Source organism: Hemibagrus wyckioides, linkage group LG23 (assembly GCF_019097595.1).
Source record: "Hemibagrus wyckioides isolate EC202008001 linkage group LG23, SWU_Hwy_1.0, whole genome shotgun sequence".
Taxonomy (NCBI): Eukaryota; Metazoa; Chordata; class Actinopteri; order Siluriformes; family Bagridae; genus Hemibagrus; species Hemibagrus wyckioides.
Window position 1 is genome coordinate 17,370,821 of NC_080732.1, and position 10,896 is coordinate 17,381,716.

Below are 10,896 nucleotides of genomic sequence, written 5' to 3' on the forward strand. Positions count from 1 at the left end.
CCAGCAGTGGCAGCTTGATGGACCTGGGATTTAAACTAACAACCTTCTGATTATTAGTCCAACACCTTAACAAGTAAGCTACCACAGCAAGTCTTTATGTAACAAGACATTTTTAAGGTTTAAGGAAGGAGTCTCAGAGGTTTAACTTTAAGTCTTGTGGCTCTGGAACGTCTTCAAAATGGAGGACACTGCATTGTCAGTTCAGTTCAAGTCAATTTTATTTCTATAGAACTTATAAGATTGGATATTTTCTCAAAGTAAGATATAAATGATATTTTTTAATGTATTCTTTTTTCTGTCTCACAAATCTTTTTTATTTCATTCATTTAGAAGAAAATAAATTAAAATTTCTGCAATTGTAAATATATAAAAAAGTCCAATGTAAAGTTAAATTATTATTAAAATTAATTATTAAGTAGCAGTAACTCCGCATTGTTGTTATTGTCAAAGTAAGTTGTTACTTTCCTACATCATCACACGCTGAAGTGTTTCTCTCTCACATCAGTTGTCCACATCAGTTCCACCCAGTGTCATGCTTCTCCATCTGACCGGAATGTCACTGACCGAACGTCATAACTGACTAGCTTTCTCTGTCCTTGCCTCAACCTGAACACGAATCAATCAGTTATAGCTAAGACAAGGTGAGGACCATGACAGCAGTACCAGCTTGCAATTATTCACGCTGGGATTTTACACCAAAACCCTGCACGTGTAATTCCCTCTCATTGTCGAACCTTTATCCTGTCAGCTCGTTAACAAGCTCAATCTCAAAGTTAAGAGGACGTGTTGGAGCGGGACAAAAACACCACCAGGTTTGAGATACACCTATTTAGACAAAACGCTTCCCATTTTAATCTCAGGGCTCTAAAAAAGAACTTTTTCGAGGTTGATGGGGCCAATAAATTCTCTCCAAGTGTCAGCACTTTCACATTGCTTACCGCAGGGACAGGGGAATAAATTCTCCCCCAATTTTCAGAGCAGAAATTGCTTGTTCCTTCCATGGCCTTCACCCAGACCTCTCCAGCTTCACGCTTGCTATTTTTTGATGGAAAGTAGCAGAGTCATGGTCCAAAAGGTAGAAGAAGTGTGGCTGTTCATGCTAACATTCAGTTGCTAACATTACTGAAATAAACGTATTTATATCATACAGTAATAGTCCTAAAGCAAATTCATTAGGATAAATATAATGAATTCATTTCTCTCTGTTAGAGACAAGGTCTTGAAAGGGCACTGATATATTTTGAATATATCTGACTGTGATACCATTTGTTTATGACCTGATATGCTATGTTTTGATGGCCATGTGCCAAACACAGACACTCGCTGACAGTTTCTTTTTCTGTAAATTAGATAAGCATTTTCATAGGCCTCCTGCTGGTCCAGCAGCAGGATCCCGTGCTCTCATTGCCACAGCCTGGGTTCAATTCCTGTTTAGAGAGCTAACCCAGCCACTGAAACGTTATCTCTCAGTGCCGGTCCCAAGCCTGGATAAAATGGGAGGATTGCGTCAGGAAGGGCATCCGGTGTAAAACCTGTGCCAAATCAAAACTTGTGGACCAAATGATAAGCATTTTCATAATAATTCGCCAATGAGCACATCAACCACCATGTCTCTTTCTGCTGATGTCTTTTGTTTACCTATAGACAACACTGAATATTATGCCTTTCTTCTATATAAATATACCCTGTTCATCTCAGTAAATTTCAAAGAGTTTTGCTATTCAATAACTGTCTCTGTGCAGCTCTTTGGCAAAAAGCTTCCCTGATATCAAAAGATCAAGCGGCACCAGCACGACTCAGGCTTCTTCTCAGAGTGAAAATTCTTGCAGTTTTATTTCTGACAGTTACAAAGCGCTGACACTGGAGACTCCTTCCTTAAACATTAAATAAACATCCCTATTGCTTGCTTTTCCTAAAGAACAAACGAGATGCTGTAGAAAATGCTAGAACACATTAATATTAATATACTTGCGTATATTCAGATTTTTCTTGCAGTTTATCAAAACAGAGGATTTTAGCACCATCAGAAATTTCTAAAAAAAAAAAAAAAAATACTCCATGGAGAGTGCTTGAACGTTTCAGAGCTCAAAGAGAAACCCTCAAAGACCTGAAAGACAACAGAAGCACCCCAGTGAGACAGAAGTGATGACCGAGAACGACTTCTAAATCCCAGAGTCTGTATTCACAACAAGTGACACAGAGGAATCTTTTGAAGGGTAGAAAAACGCTCTCGAAGATGCTCCATCAGACCTCAATAACGCGCACACACATGACTTATGGTGATGGGAGGCAGCCATTTCCACCTCAGGCCTGTGTGAATTGAGGGTCGTGCGCTCCGTAGCCCCGCTATGATTAGTGTTATTGCAGGAAACGGGGAGGCTGATGAACGACGGCAAGGATTCTGTTCAGGCAAAAATGATCCAATTCCCTTTCGAGTGGTGGACTTTGCTCCAGAAGGAGAAAAAAAAAATGGATATATAAGGGAACTGCTTCTTTTAGAACAGAGAGAACTTCTATTTCTACCAAATAGATGGAATTTCTGTGTGAAAATGTACTCTGATTGAGGTGAAAGAGTTCATTGCGGCATTTCTTTTATTATTATTATTATTATTAAACAGCAGGAACAGACGGTCAGCCCAAACCTTTCAGTGAGGAAAATGACGAGGAAACGTAGCAGCCATTAAAATAAATTAAAATAAAGTGCAGGGCAATCGGTGCAGTCTTTATAGACCGTTTATTTTGTGTCAAGTGCCAGCGAAATTATAGAAGCAGCGAGAATTGAATCTGTGTGTATGTGTTTTGTTTTTTGTATTTTTTTCCAGAATTAAATTAAATTTTCAATATGTGCTGTGTGCAAAAATATTTTTCGGCTCTGTTGTGCTGTATCATGGGAATTAATCTCAGTAGAAGCAGTGTAGGGAGATTTATGCAATCGCTCCATTTGGATGTGTAATTTTTTAATCATAGTGTTTATGAGTAGTAGGAGGATGCAATGATACTTTTTTTTTTTTTTTGACTCACCAGCACACGTAGATGGCCTTGCGCTCAATCGCGAAAGCATGGAGTGTGTGAAAGCACTTAATCCATGCCATTGTTTCAAGTCAGACATTATTAATCGCTCTTAGCTGTTACCGAGAGGCGCAACATGCTGTGAGACTTTAACAGGACTGAGATTTAGAGCAGGAGTGTCCAATCTTATCCACAAAGGGCCGGTGTGGGTGCAGGTTTTCATTCCAACCAAGTAGAAGCCAGACTTAAATCTATTGAAAGCCAAGATCAGTTGATTAAACAGGTGGAATCAGGTGTGGCTGCTGCTTGATTGGAATGAAAACCTGCACCCTGGGCCTTTGCGGATAAGATTAGACACCCCTGATTTAGAGATGGGAACTACTGGGACAATTCCTTGCCGGACCACCAGAGGGGGTAGTGGCAGGAGTTTTGGTTCTAGCTTGCTTTCTTGTCACATGTCTTGTGTCACACCCTTCCTATTGTTCTGTTGCCCGCCTTGTCACCTGTTTCCCATTTGTCCTCATGCTCCGCTCTATATTTACCTGCCCTTTTGTGTCCATCCTTGTCAAGTCATCGTTCAGTGTGGCATTTGGTTTTTTGTTATGTTTCTCTATGGTTTGTTTCAGTGACACCTTCACGTCTCCAATTATTCATGTTTCGTTTATTACTTGTCATGTCTAAAAGTGGCAGTGGTAGCTCATGTAGTTAAGGCTCTGGCCTGTTGGTCATGGTTCAAGCCCCAGCACTGCCAAGCTGCCACTGTTTGGCAATTAAGCAAGGCCCTTAACCCTCTCTGCTCCAGGGGTGCTGCATCATAGCTGTTCCTGGACTCTGACTCCAACTTCCTCAGCTGGGATATGCAAAGAAAAGAATTCCACTGTGCTGTAATGTACATGTGGCGATAATAAAGACTTCTTCTTTTAAGCTATGTCATGTTGTTTTTAACTAGTACTCTTTTATCCTGCACTTGGGTCTGATTTATTGCATCATTGGTGATCCATGGGTGATTATGGGTTCTATTCCCACCTCTGGCAACTTCCCCTATCATGACAATTGTGACCATTACATTTCATTGACGGTTGCATTTCCTTTAGAAAATGCACTAAAAAAAGAATACTGTAAAATTCTCTTGATTCTGATTGGCTTCAAGCTGGTGAAGAACTTTCCAGAACACTAGCTCTGACAGTTCAAATCACGGTTTTCTATCTTTGCACTCGTTCTAATACGTTAGTGTTTCAATAGAAGCTGTAGAACAGACGCTTCAACAAAATACAAATAACCTGGTGAAGTTTTCAGGGAGAAAACTTTTTTTTTTTATTATTGAAAGTGTCTCCAGAGCAGTTTCCAACAATCAGAGGTAACGTTGTATTTTATTTCTTTGGAAAAGGCAGGGGAGTTTATGCTTTGCAGTTTTTTAGATATAGTACAGCGGAACCTCGGCATAGGAATTTAATTTGTTCTGGAGGCGAGTTCTTAAGGTGAAAATTTGTATTGCGAAACGACTTTTCCTATAAGAAATAATGTAAATGCAGATAATCCGTTCCAGCCACCCACAAATATTAGCAATATTCCCAATACGAAGCGTATGTAAACTATACGACTGCTTACAAAGAACTGACCCAAGCCAAGCATTCCATGTCAAGGCTCCTCACAGGAAGTCGTGCCACCAAGCTTGGGCTAAAAATAGAACAGACCACCCACGCCATCTGTCAACAAAAAAAAACCCGCCGAAAAATCACCTAGCTTTTGAATGCTTTTGAAAGGCAACATTGGTATCGTGGGTTGACTCTTTCAAAACAGCTTTCAAAATCGTAAAATTCGTAAACTTGCTTCAGTTGGCTTCGCTTGGTTTTCCACTGATGCTAACAAGTTTTGAACGACTCCTGGACATATGAGCAACTTAGCTGGCGGTCAGTTCAGTGTGGCTCATTCGTATGCCGAAAATGCTTCGTATGCTGATGGAAATTTCAATTCTTAAGGTGAAAATTCAAAAGGGAGGGCATTCGTATGCCAAGCTTCTGCTGTATATTAATGTTTTTCATATATACTTCAAGAAAGAAGTGAACAGGAACAAGTGTTGCTCTAACGCTGCTATAACATAAATGATAACAGGCTGACTATCATGTTTCCCAGATGTTACAGATGCCACTGCCTCATCACATCGTCCTCTCACTGAATAATTTCCTTACTTAAAACACACTAAACAACAAACACATTTCTGCTCCTTGTAGTAGTTTTTCTTAAACTTGTAAAATCTTGAACACTTAAATGATTATTTCTTTCAGAGGTAAAAGATCAGATTTTTTTTTTTGTAATATTGGTGTCTGGAGCTAAAGTGAACTGATTAGTAGGACAATCTTTTCTTGAGCAAGTCAATGTGTGCGATTAAAAGCAATTAAAATGTCGCAAGTGTTCAACGTGTCAGTAACTCAGATGCTTTTTAAGCACATTTTCTTCGCAGTATATTTCCTCAAACGAACCTTTTCCATTTTGTCTGAGAGGTAAAAACGTGAGCTTTGTATCCGTGTCTGCTAAAGAAACGTGTTTTGACACATCCGTTTTGACATGTTAAATGCTTCTGCGAGCTTCAGAGCTAATCGCGGTCACGTGACTCCTGAAAATCTACGACTCAATTTCTCCAAGCTAATGGAGAAGAAATACGGATGCAATATTTTTTTCAGTTTTTTTTATTTAAATAAAACACCCAGCTCCATTTTAATATCTCATTGATGAATATTGTTCTATTTTATATTTTATCAGTCGGTATCTCTTTAAAATGATCGTTTCCTGAGAAATGCAGCCTGGGCGTGATTCAGTGTGCTAATTAAATCTGGATTGAAAACGCGGAGGTGTCGTGCGGCGCAGACGATTTATAATCCGAAACGTGGCTCGCGATATTAGGTCTCTTCTTAAGTGAATTAAAAAAAAAACAAAAAAAACAACGTGACGTTAATACTGTTTGTGTTGGATTAATTTGGGAAGTGAGCATTAAAACTTGTTTATTACCCATAATCCTTCACTCTCAGCCAGCATCAAAATTGTGCTCTTATCCGCCGCCGCCGCTTTCATACGTCTCTGAAGCAGCTTTATAAACACTCCAGTGCAATAAATGGAGGAATTGAAACTTGGCTATATTTTTAATTATTAGTCGCTTCAATGATAAAGTGTTTCGAGATAGTAAAAGTTTTATTTGAGTGTCCTCATGGAGAGCATTTTAAGAGCTGGTCTCACAGAATAAAGCTGTGATGTTATGACTATCAGCAGTTACATCGTAATAACTGATACAGTGCAAAAGTTTTTAGTCAGATTAAATAATAAATAATGACTTAAACTTTTTGGTTAAAAAATCCCCAAATTTCAGAATATTTGGTGAGCTCCAAGCATGAATTTAATTTTTTCAAATTCGGATTTATAACATAGTTAGAACATAGGACTATTGCAACATTTGGAAACTAACAATATATATTATATGTCAGTGTTTAATTTACATATTATTGCATTTAAAATCATGAACAAAAAGATGATGTTAAGTTGATAAGGAGCCAGTTTAACAACCTTAAATGTGAACTCAAATCTGAATAAAAATAATTCTCTTAATATAAAAGTATTTGTTTCCATGCTGTTGCTTTCACAGCGTGAATTTTAAAAGCTAGGCTGAGTTTTGCTCTTTAAGCAAATAAGTGAGCAAATAAGTAAAAAATAAGCAAATAATAACTTAAAAAAGTATTTCTAAATCATATTTTAAAACAAGAAGTCATATGAAAACATTACAATTGGAATTTAAACCGGATTTAGTGACATGAGTCCTATCATGAGTCACGATCAAGATTTCTTATATAATCTATTATAAGTTTAATGTATAAATAGAATTATTAATAAAAATAAATGCCATTCTAATCATATACTATGATGCTTTATTTTGGTCTGTGTTGACTTGAGGCAGGCCTAAGGCGCTGGATGAAAAGCCAGGACAAAAATTGTCACAAAAAATGGGGATAAGCAAAAGTATTGATACAGTCACAAAATTAGGGTTGGGCAAAACTATTGGAACAGCCACGAAACTAGAAATAAGCAAACGTATAACAGGTAAACGGACACAGACTAAATCCAAAATGTACAAGCAAAAGCACAGTCCAAATAAAAAACAGACAATGGCCGAAAGGGCAAAGCAGGAAGATCAGAGTGTAACAGAATGAGTCAAGAAACACTCAAAAAAATGGAAAAACATAAAATATTAATCAACGGCTCAGAAAAGTCACTGATCAAAGGAACAAAGTGTATACTTTACAACGAGGAACTGAAACCAAGACGAAATAAAGGTTTAGATACAAAACCTACACAATGGGAACACGTGCACACCATTAAACAGTCTGGTGACTGTGAACTTGGGAGTGCTGGTGGTTACTGGGAACTGGAGTCCGTGTTTGTTGGCTGTGATGAAATGGAGCCTGTGATGTTAAGAGTTATGACAGGTATGAATTTTTACTACATTCTAAATATTTGATCAAACAGCTATAAAAAACAGTGTTTTTGATCGATATGAGTAGACGATACATATATATATATATATATATATAATAAACAACTAGCTAAAACATGGCAGAGTGCCACAGCTGATGGTTTTAGTCTCTGCAATGTTCTGTGATTGACCTCATCAGAGATCTTTCAGGTGTGTGTGTGTGAAAGATGTGCAGAGATAATCTGCCTGAAAATGTGAGTTATTTAAGACGTATATTCCACATTAATACACTCACAATGTTGACTAGTTCGTGATGAGTTCACATTTTTTTAGTGTTAAAATACTAAACATATTTACTTCATCTTTTCCAAGCCTGATTTCAAACTTTCTTACTTTCTTGCCTCAGTGTTGCTTTAGAGCTGACCTCAGGCTCTTGGAAAGCAGTGAGATCCCTGAGGGAAATATTATGGGATGTTCTGAGGCTCTAATTAGTCGTATCTGTCCCTGGGCTTTCGCTGCATTATGGATGCTGCGTATCACACAGTGATGTTCCTGCTGATCTGTGTCCTGGTTTTGAATCTGCTGCTTCATGGTCTCCATTGGATCAAATGAGTCATTTTTTTTGTCTCTAGTCAGCACATCTGGATACATCTGTTTAACTCCCGTGTCATGTGCATGAGGATGAATCGAAACATTTATTTGGATATTTAAGAATTCTTCCTGTCTAAATGAAGAATTATTTAGGGTTCTGCATACAAACTTTAAGGGATTCACCAGACCTATGAACAAAAAATACAACCGTTTTTTCCACTAAGCAAGTTCCTTCAGGTTCTTTACATATCAGAACCTTGTCCTAGAAGTCTATATAAAACCTTTAAGGTTTTCACAAAGCAACAAACAGAAGAACTTAAATCTGCAGGGATCCTCACTGGTTCTTCTAGAAAGAAACAAACAAAAAACCCATAAAGCTGCTGTACAGTCATTAAAAGAAAAAGCTTCATTAAAAATTAAAGGTGTAACATCACCCGCAACCCCCTCTCCGACCCACCAGAGGGCACCCTCATCCGAATACTGAACTCATCCGGGTCACGTAGAGCTTATCATGGTCACAAAGTATATAGAACATGCTCATGCTAATCTTAAACACAAAGCCTACATACTAGGCTAGCCTGTTAGCTAGCCTACATACTAGGCTGTTTGCAGCACTGCCATTGTTTCATGTGTTCTGATTGTTTGCTCTGTTTTTTGGATTCACGTTCTTTGGATTTGGATTTGTTTATTTTCCATGTTTTTGGACTATTGCCTGTTGTTATGGCTTTTAAACCGTGTTTGAATCCTATTCCTTTTGTCTTTGTGATGTCGTCACAAACATTTACAGCTTTCCAGAGATTTAACGGAACCACTTTCTCATAAAGAAAAGCTGAGGAACCCATAAAGCTTCTAAATTTCAGTATTTGTCTCAAATATTTCTTAAAGGTTTCCTATTTATTCATTTTCATAATACATGGATGGAGATTACTGAAACCCCATCTTTTAGAAAACCTTTAAAGTTCCTTGAAAAAGGGTCTTCAAAGGTATTTTTGGTCATTACAAATCCTTAACTGTAACCTGGAACCTCTCGGAAAAGGGTATTTAAATGCACTTAAGTTGCTAATGGGAAACCTAGAAACTTTTGGAAAAGGGTCTTTAAAGGTACTTTAGATGTTAATGAGAAACCTGTAACCTCTTGGAAAAGGGTCTTTAAAGGTACTTTGGATGTTAATGAGAAACCTGGAACCTCTTGGAAAAGGGTCTTTGGTTGTTAAACAAGTCTAAACTTGAAACTTGGAACTGTTAGAGAAACTGTTGTAGAGCTGCACATAAACTCTCCAAGGGTTTCAGCAGAGGAACAAACAGAAGAACCCTTAAGGCTATGCTTAGGGTGCTATGGAAAAATACACACTTTTAGTTAAAAAAAAAAAAGGTTCTTTAAATAGAGAGCTGAAAGTTCTTAAGAGTGTCTAAAGGAGTTTTATTGGAACTGTCTCTGGATGGAAAACACCGTTATTGATTGACTCTAGAAATTTGAAGGACTCTAAAGAACTGTTACGAGTTTAACCTTTTTGTCAAATTTTTACGATGATTTAAGATGATTTAGAAGGCTGAAGTTCTTAAATGGGTTCTAGCTGCTGTCTTAGCGTTCTACATTGAACCTTTAGAAACAAATCTCTTTCCAGAAAGACAATCAAACAAAAACTCATCAGAGAGCAGAATTGTACCTGTTTTTCCTTAATAGTTTGATTATATTATTATTTTTTTTTTTAAAAAAAGGATGAGCAGAATAACTAGTTTGCTTCATTGTACCATTTTCTCGTCTGACAAAAATGCAGAAGAAATCATTTTGACTCTAATAGGTATCATCGCTTCTCCGATTAAAAGTGGATGGAAATAAAACTGACAAAACGGCAGCAGTGTGTAGGTTCACTCAAGCGATCGTCACGTCTGCCATTCCAGTCAGAGTCAGTCAGACGTGGCTTTTGCTATGCTTCTAGAAAATAAAAAAGAAAACGAAATGCCACCCAGAGTTCAATTGAGGGGAAGGAAGTGAAAGTGGGCAAAGCTCAAAACACATTACAGCTAAAAAGCAGAAGGAGAGCCGATAAATCTAGAATAGCTGAGATATGACTGCAATCATTTTGACTCCCACAGGGCAAATCCAATATGGAAGCAGCAAATTGCTGACATTGTCCTGTAAACTTGAGGGAAAGTGTGCGAGTTCATGCAAAAGGATCAATTTTGCCATGTCCAGATTGGATATAATGGATTTAAAAAAAGTTAACTTGAAATTTACTTCATCATAATCACAGTTGCTTATCAGATAAAATGAGATTAGACTGATATCTAATATCTAATGGCTTTATGCTGTTTTTTTTTTAAGATTAGATAAGATTCAACTTTATTGTGCAACGAAACACAGTTCTACCCAGAAAGCATCTGTAGAATATAAACATATGTGCAGATATACAGATTAAATAGACACCGATCAGGCATAACATTATGAGCAGTGAGAGGTGAAGTGAATAACACTGATTATCTCCTCATCATGACACCTGTTAGTGGGTGGGATATATTAGGCACAAAGTGAACAATTTGACCTCAAAGTTGATGTTAGAAGCAGGAAAAATGGACAAGTGTAAGGATTTGAGCGAGTTTGACCAAAGGCCAAATTGTGATGGCTAGACGACTGGATCAGAGCATCTCCAAAACTGCAGCTCTTGTGGGGTGTTCCCGGTCTGCAGTGGTCATTGGCCCATGGAGACCTCACCCCACAACTTACAGGACTTGCTGCTAACATCTTGGTGCCAGATACCACTGCACACATTCAGGGATCTAGTGGAGTCCATGCATGTATAAAACAATTTTGACCAAAACTTTTCATTTTATACAAA